This window comes from Trachemys scripta, chromosome 3 (assembly GCF_013100865.1).
Source record: "Trachemys scripta elegans isolate TJP31775 chromosome 3, CAS_Tse_1.0, whole genome shotgun sequence".
NCBI lineage: Eukaryota > Metazoa > Chordata > Testudines > Emydidae > Trachemys > Trachemys scripta.
The window spans coordinates 161,665,434-161,685,195 of NC_048300.1; the positions used below are offsets into that span (position 1 = coordinate 161,665,434).

Sequence of the window (19,762 nt, forward strand, 5' to 3'; positions counted from 1 at the left end):
TCCTTGAAACCAACATAATCTCTCTGCCTAATTTCAAGCTCTTGCTCCAAAGATGGAGGCACTTGAGGTTTGGTCTTAAGAATATTTTAACATGGACAAAACAAAATATTTTCCCCTCATCTGGTTCTTGGAAATGGCTGAATTGTTTTAGCTGAAATTGCCTCCCTTCCCCCCCACCCCCCTCAAAAAAGTCAGTCTGCAGACTGACACGCAGCATGGGAAATTTCATGGTTCAAGTTTGAAAAAGTTATAAGCAACTGAAAACAATTCAGGCAACTTTTAACTATAGGCATCACTATCAATTCCACATATAATATTCTAGCCTCTTAAAATGCCAAAAATGCACAAATAGTCCAGCTTTTTTAAAAGGAAAGAAAGTGAATGATGTGAAATATAATATATATAATCCACAGTGCTCGTTGTGAAAACACCCCTATTTTTTTTGGCAGGGGGGAGAAACAATTCCAGATATTTCTTAGATGGGGAGATATTGTATGAAATCAGTCAGATTTCAGGGAGGAGTATGATTTTTTGCCATGTTCAGCAGCTATGTTTTGAAATCATGTCTGGTGTTTGAATGCAGATACCCATCAGTTCAAGGAATAGGTTTTGAATGAAGTCAGGACCTTCAATGAGAAGGGCTTTAAAATGCAATAGTGCAAATTTAAAGTCAAATCACAATTTTATAGGCAGACATGTAAAGAATGCAGAACAATCATAACGTGATTATTGATGGCTCAAATCTCTGAGGGATATTGTGCTATTGTACCATGAAAGAGAAGCCTTAACAAGAACCCTGCCAATAATCTAACCCCATGATCTCTGAGGCATGCTTTGCTGTTGCACATTAATTTGTCTTGTTGCATTTGTAAGTACTTTTTCTGGATACCTTATGATAGGACAGAGAACAATTGCAAAAGGCTGTATATGGGCATCTGGGCCCTAATTGCAAGAATATACTTAGGTTCTTTTCTGAATCAGGCCCTCATTTGTTCACTCCATGGAATGCAGATAGTCCGTGTTCTGGGAAAACAGATCTGTAAAAATGGGGAAAAAAATAATTCCAAGCATGTTAAGAGACATGCTTTGGATGATTAAAAAAGTTCTTCAATTCTCTGGAAATTACCTGTATCAGACTGCAGCATTGTAGGTCTCTGCAGATAAAAGAAATGGACAATCAAGCTGTTAGTAAAATGGGTAGGGCCAGTGGGTTATGTTACTGGCTTATTCACCAAAGAACACACAGGACTTCAGTCCACCTTCTTCAAGGCTTCAGCTTTATTTCTTCAAAATAAAACTATTTAAGACACACTCAACAAATCAGCTATGTCTTTTCCCCTGACTCTGGGGTTTTCTACAGGTTCCTTTCATACCTACATGATTACATTCTGCAAGTCATTTGCTTCTGCGTTGTCTATAAACTGGATTCTTTCCCCTGACCTGGAGACTCCTGCAGGAGCCTACCTTCTCTTGGCAGCTCTCCAGCTGGATATACTTGTTGGCTTTGTGAGGGCCAAGTGATATTCAAATCATCACTTGCTCTGTGGCCTCACAGCAGTTCATTAGGAGGGCTTGGGCCCAAATTGCACTAAAAAGGCAGCCACCCTGTGACAGATCCTAAATAGCAAGCTAAAGCAAACTCTGTACTTAAGTTTTCTTTTATCTTGTCTCTTTCCTGTTCTTATTTCTTTTTGTTCATTTCTCCTGAATCCTATCACTCGCCTCACTACCCAATTTATATTGGGTGTGTGTGTATATATATATTGTGACAGGGTCAGCCCAGATGTCTACAAGAGAGTGATAGAAGGCAGATATATTAGCCCCTGATTAAGAAGGTCTCTTTTCCCTGGGTCAGGTAACAGGGAAGGTTCCAGAACAATCGGGAACTTTCTGGAAATAATTAAGGCAGACAGGCTGATTAGAACACCTGCAGCCAATCAAGAAGCTGCTAGAATCAATTAAGGCAGGCTAATCAGGGCACCTGGGTTTAAAAAGGAGCTCACCCCAGCTTGTGGTGTGGGGGTAAGGAGCTGGGAATGAGAGGATGTGCTGCTGGAGGACTGAGGAGCATAAGCATTAACAGACACCAAGAAGAAGGTCCTGTAGGAAGGATAAAGAAGGTGTTGGGGGAGGCCATGGGGAAGTAGCCCAGGGAATTGTAGCTGTTGTGCAGCTGTTCCAGGAGGCACTCTAGACAGCTGCAGTCCACAGGGCCCTGGGCTGGAACCCACAGCAGAGGGTGGGACTGGCTTTCCCCCAAACCTCCCAATTGACCTGGACTGTGGGTTCTACCAGAGGGGAAGATCTCTGGGCTGTTCCCCATCCCTCTGAGGCAAGAAAATCCGCCAATAAGCGCAGGACCCACCAAGATAGAGAGGGAACTTCATCACTATATATATATAAAATGCAGTCCTCCAAAAAGTCAGAAAAAAACAAGATATTTGGTTAAGATTCAGCACCTACTATTCTGAATATGAATTCTCAAAAAGTGCAGGAATACAAGTTTGTATATCAGTCCAAAGATCCCAGATTGTGATTTCATGTAGTTGATAAAATTGCTACAAGAGTTTTATATCTCTGAACCCTGAGCAGGTTAGCATATTACTTGTCTCAAGCTTATTTCTCTACTTAACTGCCTGATGTCTACTGAGGATATATTGGTGTATTGAACTCATCTGTTCCATTGCTACTGTGTTGTCAGTTAACTGCATTTATATGTCACTTTATTTTGCACATATTTTATTGCTACTCCAGGACACATTGAATGATGAGTATGATGGCTAATAGTTCTTCTTTTTTTGTTGCTTTATATATTTTAAAAAGGATTTCCTTTTTTACTTTTGTACTTCCTCTCATCCTCCTCAGTTTGAGGAATACATTTTATTTTCATTTCAACAATCACAAAATTACACGATCTGTTTGTTCTAACAAAGAAGTTAAAACATATGCAATGTAATATTTGCTTCCTTACAATAATGCTTTATTGGGTGAAAACACAATTACTTGTGGGAAAATCATAAATGCCTACATGGATTTGTTGTGCTCAAAAACTGTGCCACTTTTGGAAGTCTTAAATAATTATCATCTTCAGCAAACATTCTGTAGTCCCTTTTGAACAAACACTTTCTAAGGAGTCTCATTTTCCTGTAGTATTACAATGTGGATGTGCCTGTTGAGGTGCAGTGGGGTGCACTCAGTTAGTTCAAGACTAACCTAGCCAAATAATATATGGTTATATTAGAAGTGATGAGTATTTTCCTGCCTCTAATAGAGTTTCTGTTCCTCTCAGTGTGCTACTGAAGCATCCCAAGGTTGTTCCAGCGATCTTCCTCTTCTAAAACTCTACTTTTTCCCCCAACTATCTAAAATGCTTAAAAGAAGATAGATGCTTTCCAACTTGGACTAAAGTAGTATGCTGTATAAAGCTTTTGACACAGTCCTACGTAACATTCTCATAAGCAAACTAGGGAAACATGGTCTAGATGAAATTACTATGAGGTGGGTGCACAACTGTTTGAAAGACTGTACGCAGAATAGTGATCAATGGTTTGCTGTTGAACTGGGAGGATGTTTCTAGTGGGTCAGTTCTGGGTATGGTACTACCCAATATTTTCATTAATGACCTGGATAATGGAGTGGAGAGTATACTTATAACATTTGTGGATGATACCAAGTTGGAAGGGGTTCCAAGCACCTGGAAAGACAGGATTATAATTCAAAATGACCTTGACAAATTGGAGAACTGGTCTGAAAATCAACGAGATTGAACAAAGATAAGTGCAAAGTACTACACATAGGAAGGAAATACCAAATGTATAACTATAAAATGGGGCATAATTGGCTAGGTGGCAGTTCTGCTGAAAAAGGATCTGGGGATTATAGTGGACCACAAATTGAATGTGAGTCAAAAATGTGATGGAGTTGTGAAAAAAAACTAATAATATTCTGGGGTATATTAACATGAATATCATAGGTAAGACACAGGAGGCAATTTACCTGCTCTATTTAGCACTGGTAAGGCCTAGCTGAAGTACTGTGTCCAGTGCTCGGTGCCACACTTTCCAGATGAGGAAAAATTGGAGGAAGTCTCTTTGGAATAGCTTTACCACTGTTTCCAAGAACAAAAGAACAATGTGATGGGTGATAAAATGTGTGCCGACTAGAGGGGAATAATCACTTCCCTCGATCTGCTGGCAACCCTCCTACTAATGCAGCCCAATATGCTATTAGCCTTCTTGGCAACAAGGGCACACTTTTGACTCATATGCAGCTTCTCGTTCACTAATGCCCAGGTCTTTTTCTGCAGAACTGCTGCTTAGCCAGTCGGTCCCCAGCCTGTAGCAGTGCATGGGATTCTTCCATCCTAAGTGCAGGACTCCGCACTTCTCCTTGTTGAACCTCATCAGATTTGTTTTGGCTCAATCCTCCAATTTGTCTAGGTCACTTAAGACCCTATCTCTACCCTCCAGAGAATCTACTTCTCCCCCCAGCTTAGTGTCATCTGCAAACTTGCTGATGGTGCAATCCATCCCATCATCCAGATCATTAATGAAGATGTTGAACAAAAGCAGACCAACCCTTGGGGCACTCCGCTTGATACCAGCTGCCAACTAGACATCAAGTCGCTGATCACTACCCGTTGAGCCCAACAATCTAGCCAGCTTTCTATTCACCTTACAGTCTCTTCATCCAATCCATACTTTAAGTTGCTGGCAAGAATACTGTGGGAGACCATACCAAAAAGCTTTGTTAAAGTCAAGGTATATCCCGTCCACCGCTTTCCCCATATCCACAGAGCTAGTTATCTCATCACAGAAGGCAATCAAGTTGGTCAGGCATGAATCCATGTTGACTGTTCCTGATTGCCTTCCTCTCCTCCAAGTGCTTTAAAGTGGTTTCATTGAGGACCTGCTCCATGATTTTTCCAAGGACTGAGGTCAGACTGACTGGTATGTAGTCCCCCAGATTGAGCAATTTGGGAGCTGACCTTGTCTGTGAAGACTGAGGCAAAAAACGTATTGAGTACTTCAGTTTTTTTCCACATCATCTGTCGCTAAGTTGCCTTCCCCATTCAGTAAGGGTCCCACACTTTCCTTGACCACCTTCTTGTTGTTAACATACCAATAGAAACCCTTCTTGTTACTCTTCACTTCCCTTGCTAGCTGCAACTCCAATTGTGCTTTGGTCTTCCTGATTACACCCCGCATGCTTGAGCAATATTTTTATACTCCTCCGTAGTACATCTGACCAAGTTTCCACTTCTTGTGTTTAAGTTCACTGAAGATTTCTCTGTTAAGCCAACCTGGTTGCCTGCCATATTTGCTATTTTTTCTGTACATTGGGATGGTTTGTGCCTGCGTCCTCAAAAAGGCGTCTTTAAAATACAGCCAGCTCTCCTGGACTCCTTTCCCCCTCATATTAGCCTCCCAGGGGATCCTGCCCTGAGGGAGTCAAAGTCTGCTTTTCTGAAGTCCATATTCCGCTGCTTTCCTTTTTTTCATGATCCTGAACTCGACTAACTCATGGTCACTGCTGCCCAAGTTGTCACCCATTTCTACTTCCCCTACCAATTCTTCCCTGTTTCTGCAGGAAATTGCCAATGGAGCCATCAAATCCAAGGTGTCCTTGCCAGTTAGGCCAAAAACCTATATTTGGATCTGGTATTTACCTTTGTCCATATGGACCCAGAGCAAATGAATGAAACTGCTTACAATACTCTTTCTCCAGATCTGATCCCTATCCATATTCCTTCTCCAATCTGAGCCCATTTTTGGTTTGGAAGGAACCAGAGCCAACAGTCTCCTTGACTGAATAAAGAAAAGTGGAGACAATCTTCTCTGGACACCCAGAAGCTATCTTAGGTGACGGATGTAAACAAGTGATCCTGACTTGTTCAACCCCTCCTCTCTTCCGAGGGGAGGCACCTAGTTGAATGGGTGCAATGTAATATCTGATACCTGCTCAATTGAGATACCTGGTTCAATCAGTGATGTAACTTATCAATGAACTTGTGCCTAACAACCATCTGTTGTGGGGCCCTGCTGGCATAGGCTACTTCATCTTTACATTTCCCTGTCCTCATCGGCTCCTTAGCTCTTGCTTTCACAACTGGCTCATCATGAATGTCACTTGATTCTACCACGAGAATCTGTATCAAGAATAGGTTCCTTGAAGGCCTCTTGGTAAAAAGCAACAGTCTCTCCTATGGCACCTTTAAGACTAACAGATGTATTGGAGCATAAGCTTTCGTGGGTGAATGCCCACTTCGTCGTTATCTTCATTAATGATCTACAGGATGGTGTGGACTGTACCCTCAGCAAGTTTGCAGATGACACTAAATGGGGAGGAGTGGTAGATATGCTGGAGGGTAGAGATAGGATAAAGAGGGACCTAGACAAATTGGAGGATTGGACCAAAAGAAATCTGAGGTTCAACACTGCACTTAGGATGGAAGAATCCTGTGCACTGCTACAGACTAGGGACTGAATGGCAGGAGTTCTGCAGAAAAGGACCTAGGAGTTACAGTGGATGAGAAGCTGGATATGAGTCAACAGTGTGCCCTTGTTGCCAAGAAGGCTAATGGCATTTTGAGCTGTATAAGTAGGGGCATTGCCAGAAGATCAAAGGATGTGATCATTCCCCTCTATTCAACATTGTTGTGGCCTCATCTGGAGTACTGTGTCCAGTTTTGGGTGTCCCACTACAGAAAAAATGTGGACAATTTGGAGAGAATCCAGCAGAGGGCAATGAAAATGATTAGGGGGTTGAGGCTCATGACTTATGAGGAGAGGCTGGGGGAATTGGGCTTATTTAGTCTGCAGAAGCAAAGAGTGAGGGAGGATTTGATTGCAGCCTTCAAATACCTGAAGTGGGGTTCCAAAGAGGATGGAGCTAGGCTTTTCTCCTTGGTGGCAGATGATAGAACAAGGGGCAGTGGTCTCAAGTTGCAGTGGGGAAGGTCTAAGTTGGATATTAGGAAAACCTATTTCACTAGGTGAAGCACTGGAATGGATTACCTAGGAAGGAAACCCATTAGCTCTCTTGGTCTGATGATTTAGTTGAGGTTGGTTCTGCTTTGAGCAGGGGATTGGACTAGATGACCTCCTGAGGTTTCTTCCAACCCTAAAGTTCTATGATTCTATGATGTATCAAATTATGAAGCTGACATGGCTATATACCAATATTGTCTATGGGGACAAATTCATATGCCAGAGGAACACAGAAGGTTAGCAAATGCCCTTTTGATGGAAGGGAAAAACGTTGCTAAAAATAATAGGAGTGGCACTTGATTCTTCAGATGCTTCAGCTAGGGCAATAGCTTTGGCTATCAAATTAATAAGGCATACATTGCTGAGATCAATGGTCTTCCTCAAGAGGCAAAGATGAGGATTGAAGGTCTTCCTTTTGAAGTAGTGGTCTGTTCAATGTGCAACCTGATGACTTGCTAGAGAAAATGAAGACTTTATCTGTAGCTGGATCCTTAGATTTCTTTAATACAGCAAGGAGAGAACCTTTGGCTCCACTATTCAGATACCAAAGAAAATACCAACCTCCTTCATCAGTTCCTTACCACTATCAAAGAACGAATTATTATTAGCATCAACATCATGCTTCTCAGCTTCAACAGTACTTAAACCACATGATTATAAAAGGAAAACATCTTTCTCCCATGATTCCTGCAAGGTCTTAGATTTGACATAAGGACAGCGAACTATAGATCAGCCAGCTATACATCTATACTATTTGTCCCCTTTTTACCGTCAGTGGAAATTAATAACATCAGACCGGTGGATTCTGAAGATTATTGCATTGTTATTTTATTTGATACAGTTCAAAACCCTTCCTCCCAATAACTCCTCGCCCTCCCCTCCCCCCATTTCATTCCTTATCAGGGATCTGGTTAATCTCGGTTTGCTTAGAAATGAGTTTCAATTTCTGTTAGTCTGGAGCAATAGAGACAGTGCTTCATGAACACAGAGGAAAAGGTTTTTATTCACATTATTTTCCAATTCCAAAAAAAGATGGGGCCCCATTGTCCATTTTGGATCTCAGAAAATTAAATACCTATATAAAAAGGTTTTGTTTCCCCATATTATCTCTAACTTCTATAATCCTTTCTCTTTCTTTTCAGGGTTAGTTTGCAGCTCTGGATTCAAACGATTATTTTTTTTCAATAAGAATGGGTCATTGAAAATATTGGTGTTTCATGCTGTGAGAGGCCCATTTTCAGTAAAAAGGTCCTGCCCTTTGTTTTATCCAGAGCTCTGAGGGTATGTAGTCTCAGCGTATCTAAAGAGGTAGGGGATGTATATGTATCTTTACCTAGACCCCTGATTAATAAAAGCATTGCTGATGGATGAAATTCTGTTACATGTGAAACAAATGTTTACTTTTTGCCAATCTAGGATTATACATAAATTGGAAAAAATGTTCCTAAATCCAACTCAGAGAATCCCTTTCATGAGGCCCATGCTAGATTTGATTATATAGCAAAAGCATTTCTCTCAGAAGAGAGGGTTATAAAAATAAAATTGTGTGTACATCTCCTTCTCCAGTCCCCAAAACAGACAATTTTCTTTTTTCCTCAGGTTAATGGGTCTCTTGGCATCAACCCCATCAGTGTCCCCATATGCTCATTTTCAGATGAGAGACCTGCAAGAGCAGTTAGTGAAAAATTACAAACCAGGTTTAGACAGCATGCATCACAAATTGGTAATTCCCCTGCAGGTGTTAACAACACTGATGTGATGAGCAAGAACTCCAAATGTAATGAAAGGTATATCTTTCAATTTCCCTCCAATGTCAGTAATATTTGCCTCCACTGCATCCGCACTGGGATGGGGAGCCCATTTAAAAAACAATCTGTTAGTCAGACCTCATTGATCACCAGAAGAAAAGAATCTACATATCTAGAGCTGAGAGCATTCAGGTTGGCTCTAAAGTCATTTCTGGCTCAGATCAAACATAGGGTAGTTCCAGTGCCGACAGACAACATGATGGCATTGTCTTATCTGAACAAACAAGGGGAGGCTCATTCCCTACAATTATGCAAAGTGTTTTGGGAGTGATGTATAGAGTAGGATGATCACCCAAAAGCATATATTTCGGGGAGGAGGTGGGGGGACGGACACCTTTGCAGATCATTTGAGCAGGTTGACCTGTCAAATGCCTTAGTAGTCTTTGAAAGACAAAGTAGTAACCCACCTCTTCAGTTCGTAGGGGAATTCAATAATCCTTTTACCCCCAGCAACAAAAGGAAGTATATCACTTTTTTTTTTTTTTGGTGAGAGAGCAGGGAGAGACAGAATATTGGATTTGTTTCTAATAAATTGGGATCAGATTTTAAAGTATGCATTTCTCCCATTTCCTCTAATTCAAAGAGTGATGAACAAAATAAAACAAGAAAGAGGCAGGGTTCTTTTAATAGCACAAGCATGGGCCAGACAACAGTGGTACCTGGACTTAATTAACCTATCCAGAGGGTTAATCAAGCCTCTACTATTAGTATTGGACTTCTTGTTACAGCAAGATATCAATTTTTAATGTGTATTTTTGTGTATGTCGATCCATCTACAGCACCAATTGCTTATATTAAAATATTTATTGTATTGTAAGAAAGGAGCTCAGTGAGGATTCCACTCTGTCATATCAACATACCATGGTCTGTGGATGGTAAACCAATTTTTACTAATGGTGTAGTTAAAAGGTTCTTAAAGTACCTTAATAATTTGTCCTCCAATAAGACACTGGGTGTCATCTTGAGATTTGAACACAGTGCCTTCAAAATTGATGAAACCTCAGTTTGAATCTTTGGTTAACTGTACTTGATTACACCTGTCTATTATGATAAATCTTTTGGATAGGTATCACTTCTGCAAAGCATATAAATGAATTGCATATGTTAATGGCTGATCCATCATTGACTGTTTTTCATAAATCTAAGTAATTCTTCATACCCACTGAGGGTTTTTACCAAAGGTGGTTTCAGACTTTCTTATAAGCGGTCTACAATTTTATTGATTTTCTTTCCCAAGCCTCACCTACAGGATGGGGAAGCTACATTACATACACTGGATGTTAGAAGAATTTTAGCTTTTTATTTAGACAGCTCAACTTGGGATCTGACGGTCACACTGTATTCTCTCCTTGAGCATCATTCCTGCAGATCAAAATAGGACCTAGGTGCTATCTGTGCAACAGCATTGGACACAATTCAAATTATGCCCTTTGTGAGAACTAAGCAAATCTGTTTCAATCGGTGTGCTTGTACAGGTTGGAACTTAGTAAGAAGTGTGACTTTTTAAAAAGGGCCTGAGAAGCCAGCTCATTCCCTCTTAGATTTGTTGGATCCATAGCACCAATGAAAGTGAAGACCAATAAATATACAATTTTGTCAGTCATGGAGATATGATATACATAAGGAACAGATACATTGAGTAAGAGGTTACTGTTTTTATATAGTTCACTTTTCAGATTAGAATAGAACTTTAATACTCTATGAATTTAACTGGATTTGGTGAAAAATACAAATATTAATGTGTATGTATTAAAAATAGCAGTGTTGAGCCTGAAATAGGGCTGACCCAACAATAACTTTCCTAACATTCTGTAATTATTGCTGCTGCTCAGTGCTGAAGTTCACCAAACCCCTAGGGGCATGCCAGGTGTACCATGACCAGGAGGCAAGCTCTGTAGGTGCTTCAGCAGCGAAGCCTTGTAAGTGCTAGCCTTGGTGGGTCCAATGTATTCTCAATTGTCTTTTATTCACTGGTATTTACAGTTTATAAGCTTGAAGCTAATCCATCTCCTTACAAAATCATTTCCTCCATTATTTGCACACACATGTCTGTTGTTATAGGGTTGCTAATGAATAAATACAATCTGTGGGAAGAATTATGTCCTCATTTACAGCAATGTAAACCTGGAGCAATTCCACTGAAGTCAATATTTTTTTAGGATTTATAGCTGTGTAACTGAGACCAGAATTGGGCCAAAATTGATACTCAGGATTATGGTTGGAACAGACTTTACCAGCATGGAGAATGGGAATTAGCACTAAATTGAAATCTCTGGGAAGAGAACAACTAAACATAACCATCATTAAACAATAGGCTTTTATAGACTGTTGGTGATATATTTCTGGTTCTGGGAACAAATTTTGTCTTTTCAGGTGATTGCCTTGTGGGATGGAAACAGGTATTTGATTAATTTGATAAATTCTGAATGAAAAGAAATTTTCAAAACTGATAACTGGGGGGAAAACAACAATTAATTAGATGGAATTATTAACTAGTTGTTTTTCATCCAATTAGTTCAGGGAAAACGAAAATCAAAATTAGTTATTGATACTGATTATTCATGAGATCATCTCAGGGGATGTGACTGTTACTATTTTAGTCATAGGCGTTCTTTTAATACACTCACAATCAACAATTGAACATGATTGAAATAAAGAATATGTTTATTAAAGTAACTAAAATAACAAGAGATAATCGTACACAAATTAATCTAGAACGATTGTGCACATGAGTTAAGTATATAAAATGAAAGGTAAATAAATGAGTAATACTGGTATTAATATTTACAACCAACTTCTAGTCAACTATGAAATACAAAACCATAAGAAAATCACATCAAAATTGTGATTAAATTGGTATCATAAAGGTTAAAACTCAAAAACACATAAGAATCAACAACCATGCTAGTCAATCAATTACTCAAAACATTAAACATATCAAAGAATATTTGTCTCCTGTTGAAAGAGGCTAATGGTTAAGTATCATTAATAATTCAATAAACACACTAAATATAATACTATCAAATAACCAAGGTCAATTGAATAAAGGGAAACTAGGCTAAGCACTGTAACTCAATACCAAAAATGTCTTAAACTAAAAATAATTAATTATAACTGTTAAGCTGAATATGATAATATACTTGAGGCTATACTATAATATAATACCAACTTAAAGTAGACTAATAATCTTCAGATCTGTCTTAAGAAACTAAAATTCTATGTAAATACCAGATACAGGAGATCCCTGTAACACTTATGCACTCTTGTGCCCTTTGTCAATTGGCATCAACAGGTCCTTGCAAGTCTCTCTCTCTCTTTTACACACACACACACACACACACACAAAGTATAAACACTAGCAAAACTGGTATGTAGAAAAGTAATTAGAGGAACATAGTACTTTTAGGCTTGGGCTACACTACAATCTTATGTCAGTATCAGAGCCGGCTCTACTGTTTTTGCTGCCCCAAGCCGTGCGCTGAATTGCCACCGTGGACGGCGGGGGCAGTCCGTGTGCTGTTAGGGTGGCACGCCCGTTTCCACAGCGGCGGCAATTCAGCGGCAGCTTCTGTCTTCAGTTGAACATAGAAGCTGCCGCCGAATTGCCCCCGCGGGCAGCTGAACATAGAAGTTGCCGCCACCACGGAAACGTGCGTGCTGTCCTTACTGCACATAGACTGCCCCCGCCATCTGCGGCGGCAATTCGGCGCACTGCTTGGAGCAGCAAAAACACACAGACTGCCACCCCTTGCAGATTGCCGCCCAAAGTACCTGCTTGGAATGCTGGTGCCTGGAGCGAGCTCTGGTCGGTATAAATGTGTTGCTCAGGAGTGCGGATTTTCCACGCCCGTGAGCAACACAGTTACACCAACTGAACTCCTGGTGTAGAAAGCCCTATGTTGACAGGAGACCTTCTCCTGTTGACATAGCTACCACCTTTTTGGGAGGTGGAGTACCTATGCTGAGGGGAGAAGCTCTCTCATTGGTGTAGTTAGCGTCCTTCTTCACTAAGTGCTACAGCAGCACTACTGCAGCACTGTATGTGTAGATAATCCCTTAGTAATTGGAATAAACAAGAGTAAGCCTGTAGCAATATAATGTACCACACCCAAAATGGAAATGAGGCACATTTAGGGTGTAAGGTATTAGCATGTTACATCACTCTATAGTTAGAAACATACCCCATGATTAAAATAAGTGTATTCTAATATTTACAGCACACACATACAAAAACTGAAGTGAGGTTTTGAAGTTAGCTTTGCTCACTGTCATATACAGTATATAGTATACTATTATTACAAGGGACAGAGATCTAAGGATGCTTCTCTCACCAGCAGGCAATTCTCACTCCCCCATGCAAAAACAGCACATCTGCAAGAGAAGTTAGTGTGTAAGACACAGGGCAGAGTAAAATAGTGATTGTGTTCTGTTCTCTGTTCAAGCTGTTCTCAGTAGCTCTTAAAGTTAAGAATTAAATTTTGACAAGACAATAGAACAAAAAATAACCATCAAACAGTGAATTCTCACAAAGGCTAACACCATACTGTACAACTCCAGATTTTTGGAGCTACACAGCAAGAGAGTTATGAGCTCAAGGTTCCTTCTTTAAGCAATGGCAAAATAGCTTTAGTAAGTGGCGACAGATCAGCCTTAATATCAGCTGGTGTGAAATCAAAATCAGGCCCATTATTTTTATATTTGATTACTACATTATAGTTTGCATAATTTACTTATCTTGGAAATAAAGTATTTAGTGTTTTTACTTTTGTATTAACTATGTTGTACAAAAAACACATTTTACTGAAACACTCTTTTTAGACTGAATTATTAAATAACATGGAGGTTACCTGCTGAATGTGATAAAGTGACACAATAGGGACATTTAATTCTGCAGTGAAGACATAACCTAATTTGGGTTATCTGCCCTCAGGTTAACTACTCTTGAGTTAGCCTAGCTCAAGTGAGAGCAAGTGTTGTTTCAGTGTGGTTGAACAGCACACAGTGATTGTGGAAGACTCTGATTTGTGCTAAATTTGAGCTGTAGTCAAACCCCAGCCAGTTTGAGTAAAAAGCACCACCACACTCAGGTCAAGGACTTTTGTGTGTGGAACAGACTAAAGTCAGGGGCAACACTTGACTTAAGCGCAAGTTAAGTCTCCAGTGAGGACAAGGGCTTATAAATTATGAAATTTGAATATTTTTACTGGGTTTAGAAAAAATAAAAGGCTAATTTGTTTTTACATAATTTGACTTGTCTGATGTAATAGCACAGAGCCATTAGGAAGAGCATCAATAAGGGTATATCAAGTGGAGTCCCGCAGGGATCAGGTCTGGGTCCGGTTCTATTCAATATTTTCATCAATGATTTAGATAATGGCATAAAGAGTACACTCATAAAGTTTGCAGATGATACCAAGCTGGGAAGGGTTCTTTGGAGGATAGTATTAAAATTTAAACTGATCTGGACAAACTAGAGAGAGTCTGAAGTAAATAGGATGAAATTCAATAAGGACAAATTGAAAGTACTTCACTTAGGAAGGAACAAACAGTTGCACACATACAAAATAGGAAATGACTGCCTAGGAAGGAGTACTGCAGAAAGGGATCTGGGGCTCATAGTGGGTCACTGTTAGGGGGGAAAAAAGGCAAACATCATTTTGGGATGTATTAGCAGGAGTGTTGTAAGCAAGGCACAAGAAATAATTCTTCCACTCTCCTTTGCCCTAATTAGGCCTCAGCTGGAGAACTGTGTCCAGTTCTGGGTGCAACATTTCAGGAAAGATGAAGAAAAAATTGGAGAAAGTCCAGAGAAGAGCAACACAAATGATTAAAGGTCTAGAAATCATGACCTATGAGGGAAGATTGAAAAAATTGGGTTTGTTTAGTCTGGAGAAGAGAAGACTGAGGGAGGACATAATAAATTTCAAGTACCTAAAAGTTTATTACAAGGAGGAGGGAGAAAAATTGTTCTTTTTAACCTCTGAGGATAGGACAAGGAGCAATGGGTTTAAATGCAGCAAGGTGGTTTAGGTTGGACATTAGGAAAATCTTCCTGTCAGGGTAGTTAAGCACTGGAATAAATTGCCTAGGGAGGTTGTGGAATCTCCATAATTGGAGATTTTTTTAGAGCAGGTTAGACAAACGCTTGTCAGAGATGGTCTAGATAATACTTAGTTCTGATTTGAGAGCAGGGGACTGGACCAGAAGACCTCTTGAGGTCCCTTCCAATCCCACTATTCTATGATTTTATGGTTATTCATAGGGAAAAGGATGTAGTAGGAAACTTCGCCTAAGGCCCATTCCTGCAACTTGTTTCTTTGAAGTCAGAGAGGCTCCACATAATTTCAGGGTGCCCTTGTGTGGAGCTCATTGCAGGATGGGACCCTTACTGTGGATAACTGTTCCTCTCTCTTTGTAGGTGAACTGGACACTTTGATATGACCCATGTCGTGAGTGCCTCCAAATTTAATAAAAAAATCAAAAGCAATTCTTTCTCTCTTCCCCTCTCATGCCACATCCACCCCTGAAGTAATAGATGGGAGGATAGCAAACAATCCTTATGCCCAGATTTGTTAAATGGGAAAAAAGTATAAAACTTTTGTCTTTTTAACTTAGGTTAAATTCAGGACTTATGTGCCATTTCTGTACACGTTACACCACCTACTGTTGTATTCTGATGGACAAGTCAGTCAGGTATATTCTCCTGTACCTGCACTATGTTGTGAAGATGTGTGATGGTGAAAAATACACTTGTTTGTTTTAACTAAACATTTCAAGGTCTGGGTATAACAAACACAGTCTCCTACTACTTTAACCTGGCAATATACAGTATGTGATTTTTGGGTATGATAAAAGGAATGTGCAAAACATGTTGTGACATATGAAGTAAGCAATAGCTAACCAGGGTTTTTATGGGGGAAAAATGACTTAATTAGTGGGTTAACAATGTTTTTGCTTGGGATGCAGCTTTTTATATATGTTCTAAGGAATGTGAGTTATGCTCATGTTGATTTTCAGTTGCTGTCTAATAGTTTCTGACTGAACAATTCATTGAAAATATTGTCTGTTCTTTATAGACGTGAATTTTGTGACATTCAATCTCATTGCCTTTGTGGGAGTGTCTCTACAGTGGTTTTCCTACAAAATATTCTGAAGTATTTCTAACGTATTTTGTCCCACTAATTTGTTGAATGGCAGAAGTATAACATTGTGTACTTCTGTGCCAAACCTTCTTAAAACCCTTTAAGAATTAATACAAAGTGTGTGTGTTTGTGGGGGAGGGAGAGAAATATATGCAAAGCTGACACAATCTTTTCCTTCTAATCTTACCATGTACTTCATCTTTATAGGTGCTGTACAAGCCATCCTGCAGTAAAGGGGGTATGTCTGTTTAAGGGGGGATTTTTTTCCCCTTGAAAGTCAATTTCAATTCTGCTCTTTCCCCAGGAGGTGTCTGAATAGAGGTCAAACCATTACTGTCTCTTGGGAGAAAATAGCATCACTTGCATAATATTCAGTTTCAATAGGGAAAAGTTTAATTTCTGTTGAATTTTGGTCTAAAATGTTCTGCAAAGCCGGGGATCAGTCAGCCTTGTTTTATTATTCTGTGGGTCAGTGATATATTTTTCCCATGTATTCTCCCTTTTCTCTTAAATTTCAGGAAATATTAAATTTGATCCACAAGCTATTCATCATACTGACAATAATACTAGTGGGAATTGGTGCCAAAACACTAAAATAAAACTGTAGCTGTTTTGCACAAAAGGGAAAGACCAGTGCACCAGATCAAAAATAAATTTCCAAACAATAAAAAAGAATTGTATTGTAGTCATGACAGTGTGCTCTAGTACTATTATAATTGTTACTTATCAAGTTTATTACATAAAACAAGAAACAATCTCTACCCCCAAAGAGCTTCCAATCTACATAAGGAAAAGAAAGATTAGGGGAAAGAAAGAGAATATACAAGAGAGCGAACAATGTGATGGTAGCAAACAGCATGTTAGTTCCATTTTAGTTTTGGTTTCCATTTGTTATAGACATCCTTTCAGTGGGTTTACATTAGGAGGGGATTAGCTATGTGGAAAGATAAAGAGCAGAGGGGATAACTCAGTGGTTTGAGCATTGGGTTGCTAAACCCAGCGTTGTGAGTTCAATCCTTGAGGGGGGACACTTAGGGATGTGGGGTGGCAAAATCAGTACTTGGTCCTGCTAGTGAAGGCAGGGGGCTGGACTTGATGACCTTTCAGGGTCCCTTTCAGTTCTACGAGATAGGTATATCTCCATATATTATTATTAAATGGAGGAGTCTGGAGACCATCAAAATAGTGTGATGACATCACCAGAGTCCATCAGTCCCTGTTTGAACTGTTTTCTGCAGCTGCCTTGTGCTGGCTCTGTTTCTGGCTGTCTTCTCCCTGCGATTTCTTTCCAAAAGCCCACAGGGCTGTGAGAGAGACAAAATGTCTCATGGTTCCAAGTAGGCCTAAAGGTGGGATCTCCCCTGAACAGTTCTGGGACTGGGGTGCTGCATGTGAGGATGGCCCCAACTGAGCCCCATTTTGCCTCTCCCACCGTGCATTAGTACTAGAGAGATACAATGTTATCACAGCTTTGTTTCTCTCTGTGTCCATGTATTATTAACTATGTATTAAGCTATGACAGAACTATGAAATCCATTTCTGAAAAAGTCATGGGGAGACTTTCAAAGGCACAAAGTGCAGTTAACCATCCAGCTCCTCACTCTGACTAATTTTTAAAAATATATAAACATTTGTTTTTTTATGGTGGATTACTGCCAGAAGAGTACATTTCTTAAGATGGGTGTTGAACAGAGGGTGGTGGGATGATGCTCAGTCCAGCTCCTTTGAAGTCGATGGAATCCTTTGTACCGATTTCATTGACAGTTGAATCAAGCCTCTTTTGCACAAGCTAGAAATTATCACATCATCTAGCCTTAGCATAGCACTAATTTTGAGTAACCGAGTCTTTGCATTTTACTTTTCTAAGATTTCCTTCATCAATGGCTATTGATCAGGATGGACAGGGATGGTGTCCCTAGCCTCTGTTTGCCATATGCTGAGAATGGGTGAAAGAGATAAATCACTTGATGATTACCTGTTCTGTTCATTCCCTCTGGGGCACCTGGCATTGGCCACTGTCGGAAGACAGGATACTGGGCTAGATGGGCCTTTGATATGACCCAGTATGGCTAGTCTTATGTTCCTAACCTGCCATGAAGTGAGTATGACAGTGAAATATGTTCCTTAGTGGTTTAGAATATAAAAAGGATGGCAAAACAAAGTTTTAATCATTTTTTCATCCTTTATTTGGTCTTTATCAATATCAAAATATTGGTATTGGTGAGCAGCCCTTAGTTCTCAAAATGAATGTAAGGAGTTGCTACTTGGTAGCAAGCTTATGTTAAATACTGATATTCATAAGAAGGTGTGAAGGCTAATTACACAAGAGACACAAGGCATGATATCTAAAGTCGTAAATTGACTGTTCTATTAACTTTCTACCAAGCTGACTTCTATAGGTGAAGCAAGTAAACCACCAAGAATACAAACTTACATAATTTTGTTGGTATTATTTAGCATATGTATTAAGAGGAAAGAATACTTTAGAATATTTATCCAAAATGTGTCTTAAAACATGACAAAAATTTGAAGAACATCTAGAGCTATGACTTGTGTGCACTACTTTTTCCCTGTATTAAGGGAATCTAAGACTTGTCTCTATTATGTCTTTGTTCCCAATGTTTGTTTTTATTAATGTTTTGCAGCATTAAACTTAATTTCTTTAGCTGTGTTAGAATTGATTTCACTGAACAATCATGTTAAAATTTATGTATTTATTTATTAAACAATTTATTTATTAAGCATTATTACTAGCAATATGACCACAACTGCACAAGAAACAGAAAAATCTGTGACTGCAAAAGCAATGAATAGTATGGCAAGGGGCACACTAAAAGAACCTAGATATATAGACAAATGGTCTCTGTAGTCTCAATAGATGGGTGTCCCCAAATGGATACAGTGAAAGATTCTATTTTTGAATACTTGTTTTGGGGTGCTGGTGGATAATTGGAGGGGCAATCAGTAGGCTAAAAATGGGCTGCTGGACAACCAGACTGTGCTGTTACCTGGCAGGTACTGCAAGCTCAGTGCCCAGCTGAGCAGAACCTTTGATTTCCACTAGCTCAGCCTGCACTAGTGAGTTCCCACTCACTCACCAGCCTAAAACTCCAGCCTCTTCCAAGAAAGTAGAAGGGCAGGAGGAGTCCTACAACCTTGATGTGTGGCGAGAAAGAAAAGGGAAGAATCCCTGGCTCCCCACTTACTATCCCTCTGTTTTTCTTAGACTGCAAAAGAGAGAAAGAGAGAGAACTTCCTGCTATTGCGGGATCTCTGGGAGTCACATAATAGGTTTTCTCTTCTTTTGATTGGGAGTTGGATAGGAAGGAACTCCCAGACTATTTAAATACTGTGTTAATTTACAGTTCTTCTGCTCACCAGCCCAGCCCTGAACAATGGATTCTCAACAGCTCTCCTCCCTCAGGCTAGGCCCTTTTCCCCAGTCACAGTTAAATTACAATAGTAGAACGAGTGCCCGAGGTGAGACATGGGTATAAGATGGACTTTAATGGGGTGAGTGAGGTGGGAATTTAAGGCACATGGTTGTGTGGCGTGGAGGTCAGAGACTGGTTTGGGAAAGAAACAAAGTGCATTAGAAGAGGAGTGAATGTGGAAGGGAGGAAAAGAATGAAATATAATAACTTCTGTTCTTTAAAAAACGGTATGGAGATTCTTCTGGTATTCCTGGTGAGAATCCATAGGTGAAAGAAAAGAACATAAATTCTCTAGAAATTGGCCATGCTTAATACTATATGTTAGTATTTGCAAGGAGTCTTTAGGATACTACAGCAATAGTATCAATATAAAATGTTGGCATTCCAAA

The 19,762-nt window shown here is 39.7% G+C and overlaps 1 protein-coding gene across 1 annotated transcript in view; it reads left to right on the forward strand.

Annotated features, from left to right (window-relative positions):
• Positions 1-19,762, forward strand: part of LOC117875514 (CUB and sushi domain-containing protein 1-like) — a 1,845,931-nt gene that overhangs the window by 461,642 nt on the left and 1,364,527 nt on the right. The window lies entirely within an intron of this gene.